General features: G+C 36.7%; 1 non-coding gene across 1 annotated transcript; it reads right to left on the reverse strand.

Annotated features, from left to right (window-relative positions):
* Positions 1 to 13,967: 13,967 nt before the first annotated feature.
* Positions 13,968 to 14,072, reverse strand: LOC113628690 (U6 spliceosomal RNA). Its single transcript, XR_003436184.1, has one exon. It is a non-coding gene; the product is annotated as a U6 spliceosomal RNA (small nuclear RNA).
* Between the last annotated feature and the right edge of the window lie 8,154 nt (positions 14,073 to 22,226).

Genomic DNA, 22,226 nt, shown 5'->3' on the forward strand with positions numbered 1-22,226 from the left:
ATGGTTTATCAATTTTGTTTATCTTCTCAAAGAACCAGCTTTTAGTTGTATTGATCTGTGCTATTGTTTTCTTTGTTTCTATTTCCTTTATTTCTGGTCTGATCTTTATGATTTCTTTCCTTCTGCTAACTTTGGGTTTTGTTTGTTCTTCTTTCTCTAGTTCCTGTAGGTGTAAGGTTAGATTGTTTATTTGAGATTTTTCTTGTTTCTTGAGGTAGGCTTGTATAGCTATAAACTTCCTTCATAGAACTGCTTTTGCTGCATCCCATAGGTTTTGGATCATCGTGTTTCCATTGTCATTTGTCTCTAGGTATTCTTTGATATGCTCTTTGATTTCTTCAGTGTTCTCTTGGTTATTTAATAACATACTGTTTAGCCTCCACGTGTTTGTGTTTCTTACGTTTTTTTTCCCCTGTAATTGATTTTTACTCTCATAGCATTGTGATAAGAAAAGATGCTTGATATGATTTCAATTTTCTTAAATTGACTGAGGCTTGATTTGTGATCCAAGATGTGATGTATCCTGGAGAATATTCCATGCGCACTTGAGAAGAAAGTGTAATCTGCTGGTTTTGGATGGAATGTCCTATAAATATCAATCAAATCTATCTGGTCTGTTGTATCGTTTAAAGCTTGTGTTTCCTTATTAATTTTCTGTTTGGGTGATCTGTCCATTGGTGTAAGTGAGTTGTGAAGTCCCCCACTATTGTTGTGTTACTGTCGATTTCCTCTTTTTGATCTGTTAGCAGTTGCCTTATGTATTGAGGTGTTCCTATGTTGGTTGCATATATATTTATAATTGTTATGTCTTCTTCTTGGATTCATCCCTTTATCATTATGTAGTGTCCTTCCTTGTCTCTTGTAACATTCTTTATTTTAAAGTCTATTTTATCTGATATGAGTATTGCTACTCCAGCTTTCTTTTGATTTCCATTTGCATGGAATATCTTTTTCCATCCCTTCACTTTCAGTCTGTATGTGTCCCTAGGTGTGAAGTGGGTCTCTTGCAGACAGCATATATATGGGTCTTGTTTTTGTATCCATTCAGCAAACCTGTGTCTTTTGCTTGGAGCATTTACTCCATTCACATTTAAGGCAATTACCAATACGTATGTTCCTATTACCGTTTTCTTAATTGTTTTGGGTTTGTTGTTGTAGGTCCTTTTCTTTTCTTGTGTTTCCCACTTAGAGAAGTTACTTTAGCATTTGTTGTAGAGCTGATTTGTTGGTGTTAAATTCTCTTAGCTTTTGCTTGTCTGTAAAGCTTTTTATTTCTCTGTTGAATCTGAATGAGATCCTTGCCTGGTAGAGTAATCTTGGTTGTAGCTTCTAACCTTTCATCACTTTAAGTATATCATGCCACTCCCTTCTGGCTTGTAGAGTTTCTGCTGAGAAATCAGCTGTTAACCTTATGGGAGTTCCCTTGTATGTAATCTATCGTTTTTCCCTTGCTGCTTTCAATAATTTTTATTTGTCTTTAATTTTTGCCAATTTGATTACTATGTGTCTTGGTATGTTTCTCCTTGGGTTTATCCTGTATGAGACTCTCTGAGCTTCCTGGACTTGGGTGGCTATTTCCTTTCCCATGTTAGGGAAATTTTCGACTATAATCTCATCAACTATTTTCTCGGGTCCTTTCTCTCTCTCTTCTCCTTCTGGGTCCCCTATTATACGAATGTTGTTGAGTTTAATATTGTCCCAGAGGTCTCTTAGGCTGTCTTCATTTCTCTTCATTCATTTTTCTTTATTCTGTTCCACAGCAGTGAATTCCACCATTCTGTCTTCCAGATCACTTATGCGTTCTTCTGCCTCAGTTATTCTGCTATTGATTCCTTCTAGTGTAATTTTCATTTCAGTTATTGTATTGTTTATCTCTGTTTGTTCTTTAAATCTTCTGGATCTTTGTTAAATATTTCTTGCATCTTCTTGATCTTTGCCTCCATTCTTTTTCCAACGTCCTGGATCATCTTCACTATCATAATTCTGAATTCTTTTTCTGGAAGTTGCCTATCTCCATTTCATTTAGTTTTTTTTCTTGGGTTTTATCTTGTTCCTTCATCTGGTACATAGCCCTCTGCCTTTTCATCTTGTCTGTCTTTCTGTGAATGTGGTTTTTGTTCCACAGGCTGCAGGATTGTAGTTCTTCTTGCTTCTGCTGTCTGCCCCCTGGTGGATGAGGCTATCTAAGAGGCTTGTGGAAGTTTCCTGATGGGAAGGACTGGTGGTGTGTAGGGCTGGCTTTTGATCTGGTGGGCAGAGCTCAGCAAAACTTTAATACACTTGTCTACTGATGGGTGGGGCTGGGTTCCCTCCCTTTTGATTGTTTGGCTTGAGGTGACCCAACACAGGAGCCTACCTGGGCTCTTTGGTGGGGCTAATGGTGGCCTCTGGGAGGGCTGACGCCAAGGAGTACTTCTCAGAACTTCTGCTGCCAGTGTCCTTGTTCTCACGGTGAGGCACCGCTGCCCCCCACCTCTGCTGGAAACCCTCTAACACTAGCAGGTAGGTCTGGTTCAGTCTCCTGTGGGGTCATTGCTCCTTCCTCTGGGTCCCAATGTGCACACTACTTTGTGAGTGCCCTCCAAGAATGGAGTCTCTGTTTCCTTCAGTCCTGTCGAAGTCCTGCAATCAAATCCTGCTAGCCTTCATAGTCTGATTCTCTAGGAATTCCTCCTCCCGTTGCCAAACCCCCAGGTTGAGAAGCCTGACCTGGGGCTCAGAACCTTCACTCCAGTGGGTGAACTTCTCCAGTTTGTGTGTCACGCACCCAGCAGTTATGGGATTTGATTTTATTGTGATTGTGCCCCTCCTACCATCTCATTGCAGCTTCTCCTTTGTCTTTGCATGTGGGGTATCTTTTCTGGTGAATTCCAGTGTCTTCCTATTGATGATTGTTCAGCAGTTAGTTGTGATTCTGGTGTTCTCTAAAGAGGGAGTGAGAGCTTGTCCTTCTACTCCACCATCTTGAACCAGTCCTGAAACGTATTCTTTGATAAAGAAGTTTGATTTCCTAGGGAACAAAAGATGTGCTTTAAAATAGTGAATGATGTATGTTTTCATTTAAAAGAAGGTAGATAACCAGAAAACTGATTTTCTTAAGTAAATTACCTGCTCTTGTTCACAAATAAGAACTTTTTTTTACCCACTCCTCACTTTTGAGTGATTTTATAATTTTTAAAAAGTTTTTTTTTCTTTTTGTGTATTTCTCATCACTTTGATGTGATTAGGTGGGGCTCTGCTAAGCAGAATGGAATTACTTTGCTTTTAATTAATACATTCCCTGTACATACTGGGTCAGATTGTCATTTTTCTTATCAGCCTACCATTTTTTTTTTCTACACAGAGATAATGTTGAATCATAAACTTTGTAAGAGGAGAATATCCACAGGGACCATGAAAAATTACGTCATGACTGTTAATTAACACCAAGCTGCCTGCTACAGGTGATAAAGTTTGGTGGGAATGTACACCGAGATCATTATATTCCTTAAGAAATGGTGTAGGGTGATATTTGCTATGTTTTGGTTAATTCATAATCAAAATTATGATGCAAATACTGTTAAAATTTTGTAGAAAAATTTTTTATGTCATCTTTATTTGTCTTTCTAAAACAGTACTATGAAGTATTTATGAACTAATACAGAGACATCCAGAAAGTGAAAAAACTCATGATTTTAATGATAGAACAGTCAGTAATTCCTGTTTTTAGGAACAAATATAATGTAGGGGTGGGCACAGCTGTGGAGAGAATTGGGGAGTGTTGTTTTAGAATTAGTGTATGGTATCTTTGTTTCTCATTGGCATAAAAATATCTATCTTGCTTTCTCTTTTTTTTTTTTAACCTATTTTATTCTGATTCTAGGGTGGGGTTGGAATTGGGTAGGCAAGTACTGTGGTGACTTGATAGACAAGGATAGGAAGAACAGAAGAATTGGCAAGAGTTTGAGGTTCATCGTGTTTATAAATACTTCTGAATCCCAAATCACATGACTTTTAATCTAGTACTAGTGCCTGGATTCCTACTGCATTATGGACTCCTCAAAATTCGTCTCACATGTTGTGGTTAGTTATAGGTGTACCAATTCACAAAGGATACCAACCAGGGCAGGTAGAAGGGTGACACTCTCTGAATTAAAATGCAAGGGTGGAGAGTGTGTATGAGATCTATCTATGTTCAGATGCCTGGAGATATTTAAGCTTCTCAGGGAAGTGACCACCATGTTTATTTAACTTGATGTGGTAGCCTTTTTACCTAGCACTAAATGTAGCTTACAGTGGATGTTCTTTAAATGAATGTAATTGAAGAAGGAAACTTATTTCTGATTTTGTTTTGGTTTTTTTTTTTTGCGGTGCTCGGGCCTCTCACTGTTGTGGCCTCTCCCATTGTGGAGCAACAGGCTCCGGACGCGCAGGCTCAGCGGCCATGGCTCACAGGCCCAGCCGCTCCGCGGCATGTGGGATCTTCCCGGACCAGGGCACGAACCCGTGTCCCCTGCATCGGCAGGCAGACTCTCAACCATTGCACCACCAGAGAAGCCCAGGAAACTGTTTTTTTTGGTCATGATTCAGGGCAACACTAAGAGAGTAAAAACTTGCAGGAAAACACATAGAGGAAGAATTATCTCGTATTTAGGAATGGACTTCATCCTTATGAAGGAATTGGGTTCCCTAACACTAAGTCTGACTTCCAGTGCTGGTGTTCATCTTTCATGGATGATTTAGAATATATCTCTCTGGGGCATAGAAGAAAGTACCTTTTAAAGAACGCCTGCATTTTAATTTTACATGATTCTAACTTTCATGTCCTTAGCTTACAAAATACTGCAGTAACCACGATCTAACTGAAATAGCAAAGTAGTCAGAGTTCATTTCTGTAATTCTCTCTCTGCACTTCAGAATCCCTCTCCTTTTAAAATTGTTCTCCCATCTTCAATATCTCCAAAGCCCCACGTGTACCTGTCATGTACCAGCTCTCCTGTTCCCTCTAGTTCCACTGTTTATGCAAACAATTGAACATCTGTTCTGTCCCTCAAATCCAAACAAAAACAGCCCTTATTGCTCAGTGCTTTTGTGTTACAATCTGGTGAAAATAATTCAACAGAAGTTATGGATTTAAAATAAATGGAATGATCTCAGAGGGTGTTTAAGCATGAGTACATCCCCATCAATAAGTGTTCAGTCCTGGAAGAGGTAAGAACAGGGAACTTCTAAGCTCGACATGTCTCCTGGAGGCCCTGATGAGCCCACCCACTTTTTTCAGTGACTCCCGCCCCAAGGGGCAGTGCTGTAAAAACACACACCTTGAACTGAGAGAGCATGGTCTGGCATAACTTCTGCAAGTATCTGAACTCACGAATGATGAATATGTGAATGTGAACAGTTACTTGTATGTAGGAAAAAAAAATTTCATTAGGAACATAGTTGTCCCATGAGGTCAACTTGAATTTACTCTCAATAATCCCTCTTCTTCCTAGCATGTTTTTTGGTTTTGGTTTTGGTTGTTTTTCCTTTTACTGTCCCCAAGCCTCTGGTTCTGAGAATAGAAGTATCTACCTGAAGCAAACAGAGGTTTCCATGATATCTAAGGGGAAAGGGGATAGAAGTGAGAAACAGAGCAGATCTGGTGTCTGCTGGCTGATTTATTTTAGAACCTGTACACGTGATCTTGTGTTTGTTTTTAAGCCTGTGTACTTGGATAAAATATAAATGTGGTCTACATTCAAAATCCTAAATGAGGTCCTATATGTTAACATAAGTGAGATGTCGAAAGACTACAAGGCTGAAGTTATTTCCTTGATTTTGAATCTTTTAGTATAATAGTATATCTAACAGAAATTATATGTAATATAAAAATCCACATTTTTCTGACAGAGTGATCACAAAATGTGTGATGTTTAAAATAACCAATCTTCATTTTGTGTTTTTTCTTACACATGGTACTGGAAGCAAAACACTTAAGAGGAATCTAGACAATCCAAATGTTTGATTTTCCAAATGATTTTGCCAGAATCTTTGAGTTAAAATTTTTTTTCTCTCACTCCTGCTGAGAAAGTACATACATTTTGAAATTTAGTCTATTTGAGCAATGCTTTTATTCCCCTTTAAGATGATAATAAGCATATGGGAGTGGGATTGAATTTGAGACAAGCTGTTGATTTCTATTGAATACTCAAAAAATGTAAGGTATCAAATTTTTTTTATAACTATCCAGTGATAGGCTAAAATGTATTAAAAGTTCAGTAAAAAAATCATCCTGATGTGGAGCTTATAGGAAGAAACGTATGGTTGGAGTATATTTCATAATTGGGGTTGTGATTATTTTGCTTAGTGCTTAGAGTTATAAAGTTATGGTTTTCAAGGAAGAGAATTAAGGAACAGAGAGGGATACTGAAATTCACATAGCGGCAGCAAGAATATTATTATTATTATGCCTATCCTATCACCATTCTTTTGTTATCTCTGTTATTTTCGGAACCATGTATTTAGAAATAACATACATATATATAATATGTTCTATTATATAATTATAAAATAACATGTATGTTATATGATAGTATATATATGTCATAATATATATATAACATATATAAACATATATTATATGACAGTATAATATATTATAATATATATATAGTCCTATACTCCTAAGAAAGATTTTGAACAGATAGAGAATATACACTAGAGGCATTAACTGATTTTAAAGGATATACTTATAAATATATTTTCTTCTGTCTCTATTGAGAAAATAGACTTCTGAGAAATCAAGTGGTATATCTTAGAGGTATAGCTAAAAGGAAATGGAGACCTGGGTTTTGTTTACATCTTTATGACACTAGATTAGCACAACCATTTAACTTTGTGGGTTCTCAGTCTCTTCATTTGTAAACCAGTGGGACGGAACGGAAGACCATTTCTAGCTCTAGTTTGTTTGACTAAAGAAAGAACCAGGCTAGTCTTAGAACGTCTGTGAGAACATGAGGTCTGCCTTTGGGGCCTTCTCATCTATATTTCTTTGCCACTCTGTCCTCTTTCTGGCTCATCTGCTTTCTGCTAAAAATATTCAGGTGTCAGGGCCTACGAGGTTTCCTACTGAACTTCTTCCTTCTTGCAAAGGTTTATGATGACTATTTTTTTTTTTTTTGCGGTACGTGGGCTTCTCACTGTTGTGGCCTCTCCCGTTGCGGAGCACAGGCTCCGGACGCGCAGGCTCAGCGGCCATGGCTCACGGGCCCAGCAGCTCCGCGGCATGTGGGATCTTCCCGGACCGGGGCACGAACCCGTGTCCCCTGCATCGGCAGGCGGACTCTCAACCACTGCGCCACCAGGGAAGCCCTATGATGACTTTTATAACTTGCTGTTTAGCTTAACCTCTACCAGAATACCCAGGCCTTATCCAATTAAACTCTGCTTTCAGCTAGCAATAAAAAATAAATACTCGAATGAATCTAAGTAGCAGACTTACATGTTCATGTTCTCAGTTTTTAGTATGCATCACTTGTTGAAAGCCCATATTTGGCGCCTGGTGCCCCAGCCCCTGAATGTCCATTTTAAACAAATTCCCTAACAGATTTGGAGGCTATTTGGGAAACATAGGTCTAGGATTTTTGTATATTGCCAGAGATTTAGAAGGATTTATTTCAAATTATAGATAGAATATTTGGGGTTTGTGACATGATGCTTCAAGTCACATAATAAAATTGTGTATAATTTTTATAGGTTTTACTCCTTAGACAGTTCTCACTCTCTGGCATGGGGCCTATTTCCTGCAGAATAATTGTTTCTTTTCTCCAATGAATTTTCCCATATAGTATTTCACCTAGAGTTCATGTGTAAAAAAATGGAGTCACAATTGAGAAAAATGGAAGAAAATGAACTTTCAAAATTACAAATTAGTCATCTATTCTATATATAGTAGTAACAATTTATCCCTCCCCTCACCCACCCCCTGGCAACCACAAGCTTGCCTTCTACATCCGTAACTCTGTTTCTGTTTTGTAGATAAGTTCATTTGTCCCCTTTTGTAGGTTCCACATAGCAGCGATATCATATGATATTTGTCTTTCTGTGTCCGACTTCACTCAGCATGACAATCTCCAGGTCCATCCATGTTGCTGCAAATGGCATTATTTTGTTCTTTTTTATGGGTAATATTCCATTGTATATATGTACCACATCTTCTTTATTCATTCATCTGTTGATGGACATTTAGGTTGCTTCCATGACCTGGCTATTGTAAATAGTGCCGCAATGAACATTGGGGTGCATGTATCCTTTAGAATTATGGTTTTCTCTGGGTATATGCCCAGGAGTGGAATTGCTGGATCATATGGTAGTTCTATTTCTAGGTTTTTAAGGAACCTCCATACTGTTCTCCATAGTGGCTGTACCAATTTACATTCCCACCAACAGTGCAAAAGGGTTCCCTTTCTCCACACCCTCTCCAGCATTTATTGTTTGTAGATTTTTTGATGATGGCTATTCTGACCCGTGTGAGGTGGTACCTCACTGCAGTTTTGATTTGCATTTCATTAACAATTAGTGATGTTGAGCATCTTTTTATGTCCTTTTTAGCCATCTGTATGTCTTCTTTGGAGAAATGTCTATTTAGATCTTCTGCTCATTTGATTGGGTAAAATAATATTTTAAAAAAACTATGAAAACAGATCTTCCTTAAGTGACTTACTGTAGAAGTTCAATGCCAAGAATAGGTTTTTAGTATTTTTATTTATTAGTTACTATTGTTTTCTCTAATTCCCCTCATATACTCATTTTCATGGCATATAAAAGTTCTGCTTATTTAATGAGCAACTCCATGAAATTCCTTTAAATCTATTGCTCAGTGGATGGCCTTGGGTCTTTACTAGAAATGCTGAAAATTTGGACCCAGTCCAGACCTACTGAATTAGAACCTGCATTTTATGAGATTCCTAGTTGATTTGTATCTGTTTTAAAATTTAAGAAGTGCTGCCTTAAAATACTTTTCCTTGGGCTCTACCAGACTGGAGTTTACTTTTAATATGTTACATTATGAAATTACAAATTTTTAATAATAATGTTTTAAAAAATAGCTGTATTGTTTTTGTATAAATTATACATGTTTATTTAAGATATAAAGATAATACAGAGAAATGGAAATAAGGAAACTCACTCAACCACTCAGAAATAACATTATCATATGATAATTTTAGACATTTCTATATACAGATATAGATGTAGCTATAGGTAGAAAGATGGATGGATGGATGGATGGATGGGGAAAGGACGAGAGAGAAAATTTTACTGAAGTGAAATCATGCTATCTATAAAACATTTTAAAATGAAAGATACTAAGTTATTTTTTTCTGAAATCGGAATTATTGAGAATTTATAAATACGAAGAAATTTAAGTGAAATTGAAGGTATTGCTGAACTTGAAGCAAACCTTTCTTTACAAGAAGAGGCATTAGATTTTAAATGTCTTCTAAAATGTAATAACATTGTGTTTCAAGTTTGGACATCTGTTGTCTGTCCAATGAAAGATGAGGAAATAAATATCATTGCACTGCTTTGCACTTTCACCTCCTTATTTTGTTTCTTCAAAACAATTTTTTTTGCAATGTCAAGGTTTCTAATATTCACGTTCCATTCTACCATCATGATTTTAATAATTGTTTAAGCTTACTACTTTATTTAGGGGTACAATTATCTTATCAGTAGTACTTACAGCATCTCCCATCCTGAATTTTTATTTTGATTCATCTCTTAAATGCAAAGATTTCATTAAATATTACTATTCTCTTCCCAAGACAGTCCAACGAGTATTGTTTTCTTTAGCTTCTTGCATGCTTGAGAAGGCATGTTGTCCTTCTCCTGGAAGGCCAAAGTGCATGGATATATACTTTGTTATTCTTTGATGCTTAATACTGGTGATACTGCTGTGCTTTCAGAGATTATTTTCTGGAAGAAATCTCAGAACAGTTTAATACACCTATCTCCCCCTTCTTGTACTTAGGGAGTATATATACAACTCTTTTTCTATGAAGTTTAGTAACTTTACCAGAATATCTTAGCTTTACTATCAATATTTTCGTGGTGCACAGTGTGCCGTAAGTTGCCGTAGATTTGAGTTTCCTTTACTTCAGTACAGTTTTCTTTGATAAAGTTTAAGATTTTTTTCTCCATTTTACTTGTTCCGTTTCTTGTGAACTCTGTCTGTGTGTTCAGATTTGTTTGTTTTTCTTCTGTTTCAACATAGTAATAACCAGCTTTGTTACGAATGGGAGATTTCATCACTCACTTGACCCTGATGTGTAGAGTTTTCCTTCTGTACTATGTCATTACCCTTAGGAATTATCACCAATGTTCTATTTCAGAGACTGATGAATGTTCTGAACTGTGGCCACAGGGTACAAGCAGAGGTGACTTGGAAAACACTCAGAGTTATGGGAAGATGTCCATCTGTTGATAATATAAATGTCACATTGTTGGCTGCTATCACTGGAAGACCCATATGGCCCAGAGATGGCAAGTAGCTCATTAGGCTCCCCTCTCAGAAGATATATAGTTTCCTCTATAATAACGACACATGGTATGATATCAGGAGTACAAGCGACAAAAGAAAAAAAAATAAATTTACCTTACCAAAATTAAAAAATTGTGTGTTTCAAAGGTCATCATCAATAAAGTGAAAAGATAATCCATGGAATAGAAGAAAATATTCCCAAAACATGTATCAGATATTCTAGATATTTATAATCTACAATATATGCACAACTTTTACAACTCAATAATCAAAAGACAAATAACACAGTTTTTAAAAATGGGCAAAGGATCTGAATAGGCATTTCTGCAAAGAATGTATACAAATTGGCCAAGAAGCATAAGAAAAGATAGCATTACAGCCATCATGGGCATGGAAATCAAAACCACAGTGAGAACCTCCTTTCCACCTACATCAGTGCCCTCATATATTGCTGGTGGGCGTGTAAACTGGTGCAGCTGCGTTGGAAAGCAGTCTGGCAATTTCTGAAAAGGTGAAACACAGATTTACCATATGACCCAGGAATCCTAGGTGTACACTCAAGTGAAATGGGAACATGCGTTCATGCAAAAACTTGTACGTGGGTGTTTATAGTAGCTTTATTCATAATAGCCCCCAAATAGAAACAAGCTATGTGCCCATTAATAGATGAATGGGTAAGTGCAATGTGATATATCTACGCAAAGAATACTGTTCAGCAATATGAAGGTATTAAGTACTTGTACAAGGTACAACATGGATGAACCTTGAAAATATTATGCTAAATGAAAGGAGCCAGTCACAAAAGATTGCATATTGTGTGGCCCATTCATATGAAATATTCAGAATAGGCAAATCTATAAAAACACAAAGTATCGATAGATTAGTCTTTGCCAGGGTCTGGGGTGGGTTGGGAGTGGGATGTAGAGACGTTGCTCATGGTGGATGGGTATAGGGTTTCTTTGGGGGGCTGAAAATATTCTAAAATTAGGTTTGGTGATGGTTGCACAACTCTGCTAATATACTAGAAACCACTGAATTGTATACTTTAAATAGGTAAATTTTGTGCTACGAGAATTATATCACAATACAATCACTAAAAGAAAAAAGCCAAGTGGAGTGCAGTCTTGCTCCCAGGTTTCTCTTTGGTCCCTCATGATATTAGCAGCTTCCCAGTCAGACTGTTTCCCCAAGGTCATGGCTCTGCTTATACTCTGGTACCATTTTTCTGTCCCTCTTCCCCTCAGTCCAGGTGGTTCCTTTCATGGTCCTGGTGAAGATCAGAGCTAACACATGGAGGTGGCTTTATTCTTCCCTTGCTTTCTTTTTAATATTACAGTCACTGCATCATTATACCCTGCTTGTCTCCCAAAGCCTTCTTTTTTGCTTTCCAAAAACCTCTGGTGAAAGTAAAAATACAAACCTAGACAATTTTTTTTAATGGTTGTTTTTGGGATTAGGGTTGTGGGAAATATCTCATAATTCACAGGAATTGTAATTCCTGCTAGTAACTTTTGGCATGTTTGGAGAAAACAGAAATATATTTGAACCAAATCATGTTTTCCAAGTCTGCTAGGCTTCTTTGAGAAGTCCACTGGGCTTTTTTTTTTTTTAATCTTTTGCTAAGAATGAAATGAGGATTGATTTTTTTCTCTTCCTCTTGTCCAGGAAAACATTTCATAAATTTCAGAGTTAAACCCACTCTTCTTATTTTGTGGTCAGTTTTTATTCCAAAGTTTTTTCCTCAACTGCTCACATCCTGAGAAAAATTTCACTGTTTAATCTCACAGGAGACATTATTTGTATTACAAAACAAATTTGATCATGTATAATGAGACATAAAAGTGCCAGGCCTGCTGATGTGCTTTAACACTGCTTAGGGCATTCTTTTTCCAGTGAATTTTATGTCTGAAAACAAATTAGGAAGAAAAGACTACTCAGTGAGAATATGGAATCATATCAAAGAAAGTGTTCAAACCATCAGAGAGTTTCTGACATCCAGCAGTTCACTTCCAGACTAGAGATGTATTAGGCAAATTTATTTCCAAATAAATTTGGAAATCTAAAATTCTAAATCGAAAATTCCCCAAGATGCCCTTTTACGTTTATAATTGTAACCCCATTTATAATTAAAACACTTCTGTTAGTTTGGGAAGAGGGTTATTAGAACTTGAAATATATATGTATAAATATTTTTACATAATTAAAGTTGTATAATATATTATATGTTATAATTAAATAATATATATTATATATAATTATAAAAATTTATATAATTTTTCAAAAATAATTTTTAATATGTAATACATTCACATGGTTTAACATTTTAAAACTGTGCAAACAGGAATAGAAGAAATAGAATGAAAATTCTCCCTCCTCCCCCCCACCCCCTCCCAGTTTGCATTTCCAAAGACAAGCAGTTTAGCTGGTCCTTTGTTTCTGGTATATGGTTCAAGAAACATTCTACAAATTTGGAAGGATATATATATATACATATTTCTTTTTTTCATCTTTATACAAATGCTAGTGATTATATTTTGTACATTTCTTTTTTTCACTTTATACGAAGTCTTGGAGATGTCCATTTTTCCAACATGGAATGGTTCCTTAAAGAGTAAAAAAACAGGGCTTCCCTGATGGCAGAGTGGTTGAGAGTCTGCCTGCCGATGCAGGGGACACGGGTTCGTGCCCCGGTCCGGGAGGATCTCACATGCCATGGAGCGTCTGGGCCCGTGGGCCATGGCCGCTGGGCCTGCGCGTCCGGAGCCTGTGCTCCGCAGCGGGGGAAGCCACAACAGTGAGAGGCCCGCGTACCGCAAAAAAAAAAAGATTAAAAAAAGTAAGTTAAATGTACTTTACAGTTTTTAAAAATTAAGTTTCGTTTTTGTCTGGACTCCTTTTGTCTCGCAATATTTTCTTTTTCATTATATTCTTACTTTCACAGATTTACCTCTGAGAGTATTAAGACGGTAGTGTGATGTTTTAATTGCTATTCAATCTGACAAAATTTATCTTTCTGTGGTTATACCAGAAGAAACTTCTGATTGATAATCCCTCGTGAGATGTACACAAGACATTTTGCTGAGATTAAACTTTAGTCTTCTGATTTCAGAATCCTCACAATTGCAGTATGTTAAAATGTTAATTCTCTAAGATATTGCTGAGAGACAGATGGGATAATTATCTACATATCAAATATAATTGTTTGGAAGTTACAAATTAAATCATGAACCAAATTTCTTATGCATGAAGCTTAACTCTAGTGAATTCCCTTGAAGAATTGTAAGTCAATAGCTTTCAAGACCACTTTCACTATATTTTAAATGAATGGTTTGCTTACATGTTAGCCAAATAGTTATATTATCAATTTATAACAATACAAAATATCTCACAGTATTTATTTCTGTTTTCACTTTGTTCCTTGGTGTTCTACCAGCTTTTTTCTTTCTGACCCTTCAGATCTCTATTCCTTGGTTATTTTCTCGGCTTTGTGGAACTCTGTCATCTTTGCACAGGGACCATGCTTATCTTCTCTGCATCGTTCCAGTTCTGGTAGATCTGATGCCTAAGTGAGCATTCTGAACTCTGGACCAGGTTAAATCCTCCTTCTATATGTTTCCTTAACTCTCCTCTTATAACACATATGCCAGCATCTTCAGTATCCATCATCCTTTTTCTTTTCTTTCTTTTTTTTTTTTTTGCGGTACGCGGGCCTCTCACTGTTGTGGCCTCTCCCGTTGCGGAGCACAGGCTCCGGACGCGCCGGTCCAACGGCCATGGCTCACGGGCCCAGCCGCTCTGCGGCATGTGGGATCTTCCCGGACCAGGGCACGAACCCGTGTCCCCTGCATCGGCAGGCGGACTCTCAACCACTGCGCCACCAGGGAAGCCCAGTATCCATCATCCTTTAACAGAACCTCTTGTTCATTGTCTTCAGGAGGAGGACCATGTCTCTCTTGTTCATTGTTTTCTCTCCACTCTCAAGCTGGGTGCCTTACCCATCGTAGGCACTCAATAAATTTATGTATTTTCGTTGAATGGTTGAGGGAATGAAATAACAGACTTGAAAATACCTCCCAACTTCTAAGTTCCATGGACATGTTCATGATTCTTTCTCAACTAAGTTATTTGTTCCTAATTCCCATTTCTTTGAGGCTGAGCAGGTTGATAACTCAGAAGGAAGATTATGTAAGAAGAAGGGAGAACCCTAGAAAGTTGCCTGGAATTTAGTCTCCTCCAACCACTTCCCGATATTCCAGACTTATGTTAGACCTCTGACTCCTGTATCCAGTATTCTATATGTTAGGCAGAGTTCTATGAAAATGCCTACATGTTTACTCCAAATCAATGATCTCTGAAGTTTTACATACATAAATCAGATGTTATGAAGTTTTATATACAAAATCAAATGGAAGTTGCTCCTTTTCCTTGTCTTGAAAAGACAATATCACTTTGTGGCTATGTCTTTGGAAGGGTAATGCATATTTGGTTCAATTCATAGAAGGTAATTAAGAAATTCTAATTAGATTAAAAAGTGCACCTTAGAAACTATATTTTTTTAATAGAATACGTTAGGTAGATTTTAACTCAGTGTAAGTGAGTTAGTTATTTAAGCCTTTTAAATCTTGATTTTTAAAATTATAAATGTTATATTTCTTCCTTTTATAAAAACTATACACAATTTTTTCTTAATTTGACAGAGGAAAACATTGTGCTTAAAGGGTTTGATCATCTCCTCTCTTAAAAAATAAGCATATACTTTGAATAGGTAACATATTTACATATATTAATAATCAATGACTGTACAAGAATGTTGTGAAAAGTCTTTCTCCCGGCTTTGTCCTCTACCCAATTTTCATCCATACCTCCATTCAATGAGCATTTTTTTTTTTTTTGCGGTACGCGGGCCTCTCACTGTTGCGGCCTCTCCTGTTGCGGAGCACAGGCTCCAGACGCGCAGGCTCAGCGGCCATGGCTCACGGGCCCAGCCGCTCTGCGGCATGTGGGATCCCCCTGGACCGGGGCACGAACCTGTGTCCCCTGCATCGGCAGGCGGACTCTCAACCATAGCGCCACCAGGGAAGCCCTCAATAATCATTTTTTTTTAGTGTCCTGACATCATCTCATCTCATAGGATATGGATTAGTTAAAAGTCCAGGGTTTATTATCAGATAATTAAAACAAATCCTCTATAATCAAAAAGTGAGTCTCTTAAAGGTCTTGCTAAAATGTAACAAAATAGGTTATGGCAGAAGATAGGATATTCTGCTTGCTAGAACAGGAATCAGCAAATTTTTCCTATGGAAAGGACCAGATATTACCGTAATTAGTCTAGGCCCTGTAGGCCGTAAGGACTCTTTTACAAGTAGTCAACTCTGCTGTTGTAACTTAAAGAGCATCTGTACACAATATGTAGATGAATGAACATGTTTGAGCTGAAATAAAACTTTATTTATGGACATTGAAATTTGAGTTTCATATGCCATGAAATATTCTTCTTCTTTGAATTTATTCCAGACATTTAAAAATATAAAAAACATGCTTTGTTCACAGGTTATAAAAAAAACAGGCAGTGGGCGAGATTTGGCTTCTGAGCTATTGTTTGCTGACCCCTGAAGTACAGCAAAATATGTTGTTGGGTTCTGAACACAATTCATTTCATTTTTAACTGATGTTTTTTGCTTTAGTGTATTCAAAATACTGATTATTAAATATCTTAATTTTTTTTTGTCTTATATGTTCAATTCAACATATTACTTAGGGAAGAAGACATAACACTTTCGAGTGATGATTAGATGCTAGACACTTGGTACTTTATCTCACTTAATCCAGTTACCAACACTATGAAGTAGATATTATTTCTATTTTATAGACGAAGTAATGAAGAAGAGGATTAGCAACATTTCCCCTATGTACTAGCTAGGGGATGGACTGTAGTGTTTTGTTTTTTCTTTTGTGGCACGTGGGCCTCTCACTGTTGTGGCCTCTCCCGTCGCGGAGCACAGGCTCTGGACACGCAGGCCCAGCGGCCACGGCCCACAGGCCCAGCCGCTCCGTGGCATGTGGGATCCTCCCGGACCGGGGCACGAACCCACGTCCCCTGCGTCGGCAGGCGGACTCTCAACCACTGCACCACCAGGGAATCCCTGGACTGTAATTTTTAACAGAGGTGATCATACTCCATGGTTATAGAACTGAACAACAACAACTACTATTCAGTCACATAAATATGCTGCTTCCACTTGGCACCATTCTATGCTCATGGAACTTAGGTGTTCAAAGTTTTGTTGCTGTCTGTTGGTAGGTTGATGTTCAGTGCTGCTATTTTCACAAACATATAAACAGGAAAATTGAATTCATAGTGACTTTCATTACGTAATTTTCACCTGAGTGATTTTACTTTATCTAGCTTCCCTTTTAAGGGGAATTGGATTGGAAAATTGGCAAATGGAGTTTAAAATAGAGGGTTTTTTTTTTTTCCAAATATGGTCCCTGACTTGCAGTTATATGTATAATTTAATTTTTCTTTCTGCAATTTCAGTCTGTTTCCTCTTGCATCCTCAGATGTTCAGAACATTGGATGACACCCGATATCAGGGGATTGTTTTTCGCAGTGGTTAGAGGGAGAATGAAGTGTTTTTCTGGAGGGATTATAACATTTGTTAAAGCATGCGCTCTTTCTCTGGGACTTAAGATAATTAAGAGTGTGATCCTTTCATCCCAACAACAGCATTGAATTATAGCTATAATGTTGAGAGTAAAATTCAGCTACCCTTAAAAAGGGACTTCAACATAGGAAATGCATTTTACTTTATTACTATTTAAATTTAAACAAACCTTTGTTGAATAGATACTGATTTATTGCATAGAGATTATTTCAGAGTATTTTACGAGTTTATTAAATTATTTAAACAGGATTGTTTCAGTAAAAGCAAAAACTAGTAGCACGCCATTGTAATTAATATTATCACTTGTTTGGAAAAGGTTAAATTTTCATTTTGCGTTAGAATCTTGCACTAGTAGCTTGAAATAAGCTAACCAATTGGATGATTATGACCTTCAACAGTCATCTGCCATGCTGTTAAGACATTCTCTCTTTAGCCCTGGCAAATATACATTTTAAAATCCTTTTAGAGATTTGTGGGTTTATCTCCGGTTTACCAGAGCATTCTGTAATTAAGTAATTAAATTATTGATTCTAAATCATAGGGCTTTAGAGATCAGACAATTTCTTTAATTTTAATGATCATTTAAAGGCTAATAATTAGAAGGTTCACTTACTGACCTGTAGATGTCAGAGAAAAAATTTATTTCATATCTGCTTCCACAATTTAAAGCAGAAACTACTACTAAGATCATGCCATTGCATTTTATTCTATTGATAAGAGTTGCAGTCATTACTTAATGACTATAAAGGAGGAGGAAAATCCCCTCTTTGTAAGAAGAGTAGTTTATTTAAAATAAAAACTAAATATTGTGTGTGATGAAATTGAAAATATTTGTCAAGAATGTGGAATAATGCCGTTCTATGTAAGAGACACTAATACCCTTAAAAACATTAGCTGTTCTTATTTTTAAACTTTTTTACAGAGTGTAAGATATTAATATTTTGATATTTATTCACAGAAGTCAGAAATTTATAGTTAAAACATGATAAGCATGTTGAAAATTATTAAATATACCAATGATTATACTTTATGTATGCATAATAATGATTTCAGAAAGCCCTGTGAGGGAGGGCATAGTATTCTCAGCAGGCCATACAGTGCCCAGTACATATGGAGTACTCAAATGTTTATTGGATGAATGAATTAATGGCACTGATACTCTATCTACTTTGTTTTATCCCCCCCCCAATCTTTTTTTCTCATATCCTTTTGTCAATCCTCAGTAAATAGTCCTATTATTTTTTTTAATAACTGAAGAAGCTCAGTTAGTTTATAATGGATAATTTCTTGAAATATATTAGTTATTTAAAATTATTCTTTGTATTCATTTCTCATTTCTGTCTTCAGGAAGTTATTTAACAACACTTTGCAGGAAATACATGAAATGCCCTCACTTCAACAAAATATAAAACTGTAACATAATAAAACATGAAGAGGGAGTTAAAGCCATTTATTTATTTTTCATTCAAATAGATACATTTCATGGAAGTGCATATTTCATTTCTGAAGCTCTAATCCTCTGAATACATTTTAAAGTTAATTTTTCAGCTGGGTGGTGCTAGGATAGTAAGCAGAAGTTAGAAAATTTTGAGACTAATGAATCAAGATAGTCAAATGGTATATTGAAAACAGAGTCTTACAATTTAGTAAAATCTCATTTTAATATGGCTTGACATTATATACAGTTGTAGATACTTCAGATTAGGGTTCCCTATGAACATAATTACCTATAACTTGTGTTACATATAATATCCTTCTCCTATCAGGTCATGATGCTACAAAACCAAGGTTATAAAAATGTACGAAGAAAATGAGCATGACTCAAAAACATTTTTTGGACTGTTTTTAAAGAGCCCAATTTTACTACATTTTCTGAAATACTTATTAGAGTTGTTTTCAGTTGTCTTTTTTCATTGGAGTTGTCATTAACTGATTCAGGTGGTTTGGATTTCCCACTTCCTATATGCTACTGATACTGCCTTTATTATTTTTTTAAATTGAAGTATAGTTGATTTACAATGTTGTGTTAGTGTCAGGTGTACAGCAAAGTGAGAAATATATATACATATGTACATGTATATATATTTATACACACACACACATTCTTTTTCAGATTCTTTTCCATTATAGATTATTGCAAGATATTGAATATTGTTCCCTGTGCTATACAGTTGGTCCTTGTTGCTTATCTATTTTATATATAGTAGTGTGCATCTGTTAATCCCAAACTCCTAATTTATCCCTCCCCCCACCTTTTCCCTTTGGTAACCGTAAGTTTGTTCTCTAAATCTGTGAGTCTGTTTCCGTTTTGTAAATAAGTTCATGTGTATCATTTTTTGTTTTTAGATTACACATATTAGTATGATAATCTCTAGGTCCATTTATGTTGCTGCAAATGGCATTATTTCATTCTTTTCTATGGCTAAGATTTCTTTGTGTATATATACCACATCTTCTTTATCCATTCATCTGTCGATGGATACTTAGGTTGCTTCCATGCCTTGGCTATTGTGAATAGTGCTTCTATGAACATTGAGGTGCATGTATCTTTTCAAATTATAGTGTTCTCCAGATATATGCATAGAAGTGGGATTGCTAGACCATATGGCAACTCATTTTTAAGGAATCTCCATACTGTTCTCTGTAGTGGCTGTACCAGTTTGCATTCTCACCAACAGTGTAGGAGGGTTTCCTTTTCTCCATAAGAAGAGCTCATCAACTTGATTATTTATCAAAGCATATTAATAGAGCGGGATATTATCCTATAAACATCCCTTTTTACATGCAAAAGTTCAAATAGAAAGCAGAGGTAATTGATTTTGGCTCAGCCGCAGGGAATCGTTAAATATATTGAAAAGTGTGTTCTGATAAATTATTGGAGGTTGCAATATAGTTACAATTTTTTGACTTTTTCTTTTTATTTCATTTAATAAATATTATGCACACAGAATCCTGCTAGGTATACTGAACATTCTAGTATGAAATAAGAAACATATGGTGGTCTCAAGGATTCTGTCTGTCTTCTCGTTTGTTTATCTCCACATTTTCCTTCCTTTCTGGTTAGTAAGACTCATGTTCCAAGTTTGAGCTCAGAAATGTTAAAGGGCTCCAGCATATGAAGTTTAAAAATGAACTTAGCTGTTGAATGGCTCTGTTGATTTAGTTCTGGAAACTCAAATGATGTCCAAATACACTACATGGAAATGGTACAAATCACCTACTTTTCCCTGCTTCTTGCTTGGCTACTGTTGGTGTTGATGATACTATTCAGAGTCAGAATGAGTTGTTCCTGGCAGCGTGCACTGTTAGCCCAAACTCTGATGTTTTGAAAAGATATTTCATGGACTAAAGGTTTAAGTCAGAATATTATTTCTGTTGATCCTCATTTGCAGTCACTGTGAAATAAATGAATGTGAGCATGTGATAAGGCATTTCTTTCCTAAGAGGGAGAAAAGACTAATGAAGGCTTTGTTTACTAAGAAAACCCACTTTACTGTAGTATTGAGCAAAGGAAGCTAAATCACCAGTTTGAGGATTTTGATGGCTTATGCATGGGCAGAGCAAAAAAGTTAGTTCACAGATAAGCCTACCTAGGTACTCTCTGCCATCACTTTATAAAACTTCTAAATGCTAGGAAATACTGCTTCAGCTGTGCTTCTGCACTTCCACCAGCAGCCATATGGTCTAATTACATTAAATTGCTGGAATAAAGGCATCTCTGATTACTTCATGGAGAGAGACTGTAGTACAGCCTGACTAGAGATGCTGCTATAATCATCTCGGAACCCTTGAGTTATTTTTGTTGTTTCAATAAACTTACCACAAATCTACATTTCTTAGTGATAATACTGGGACGCCTTACTAAAATGTCTATTTGCTGTGGGGTAAAATTTTATTAGCCTTGTGTGATAATGATGGTTATCTTAAGAATACCAGGCTAATAAGGATATGAGAAAGAAAATCGAGAGGCTACTATGTCAGTTTCTATATTAGGTATTGCACACGCATTCTCATTTCGTTCTCGTTAACATTAGGAAGTAAGAATTACTACCCCCATTTCACCACTTCGAGGAAACTGTGAGTCTCAGAACAGTTAGGTAACCTTGGTTTGTTCAAAGTCCTATGGGACTAGCCAGTCTCTGCAAGTCCTGTGGCTCTGAATTTTGTCCATTTCCCTCAACATTATAATCCTCAGATGGTAACCTGTTCTCTAGGAAGTCTGCTTGGGGATTCTGCTCTGAGAACTGTGGGACTCCCTGATGGGACTGGTGGAAAAGTATGGGTCCAGCTCCGTTGAGTTGAAGAAAATGCCTCCTAAGCTCTGAACAGCAAAGCGCATACATTGTACTAGAAGGAATGACAGAAGCAACCTCCAGAGACTCTGCAGAAGGATATAAGTTATAGGATAACTTAATAAGGATATTAGGTAATAAGGATATTAATAAGGTAAATAAGGATATTAGGTAATACAGTGCTTGATCTATAGTGATAAGGTCAAGAACTTACGTTTTGTAAAATTGCTATTTACAGTAAATATTTGGTCTTTGATTTGTTCTTCTAAACTTCTTTTCTGGGCTTAGCAAATAACCCTGGGAAGCTGGTAGGGCCTGAAGTCTAATTAGCTGAACTAACTAGTAAGTAGCATTTAGGATGAGGAGCTCTCAATTCTGACTCTGGATGTCATGTGATTTCCAGCATGACGTACTTTAAAATGACCTCATGTCACCAGAGAGCAATTATTTGGATCTTTGTAAATGACATCCAGAAAGTGATTTTGAAGGGATACACATTTTAGGAAGTAAAATCGTGGTCAAACTTTGTGATAGCGATGTCACTTGGTACAACTGGTTCATTTTCTTTAGTTAGTGCTTTATTTATTTATTAATTTATTTTTTAAAAATTTTTTGCGGTACACGGGCCTTTCACTGTTGTGGCCTCTCCCGTTGCGGAGCACAGGCTCTGGACGCGCAGGCTTAGCGGCCATGGCTCACGGGCCCAGCCGCTCCGCGGCATGTGGGATCTTCTCGGACCGGGGCACGAACTCGTGTCCCCTGCATTGG

Source organism: Aethalodelphis obliquidens, unplaced genomic scaffold, assembly GCF_003676395.1.
Source record: "Aethalodelphis obliquidens isolate GAN/ISIS:26980383/991018 unplaced genomic scaffold, ASM367639v1 scaffold24, whole genome shotgun sequence".
Taxonomy (NCBI): domain Eukaryota; kingdom Metazoa; phylum Chordata; class Mammalia; order Artiodactyla; family Delphinidae; genus Aethalodelphis; species Aethalodelphis obliquidens.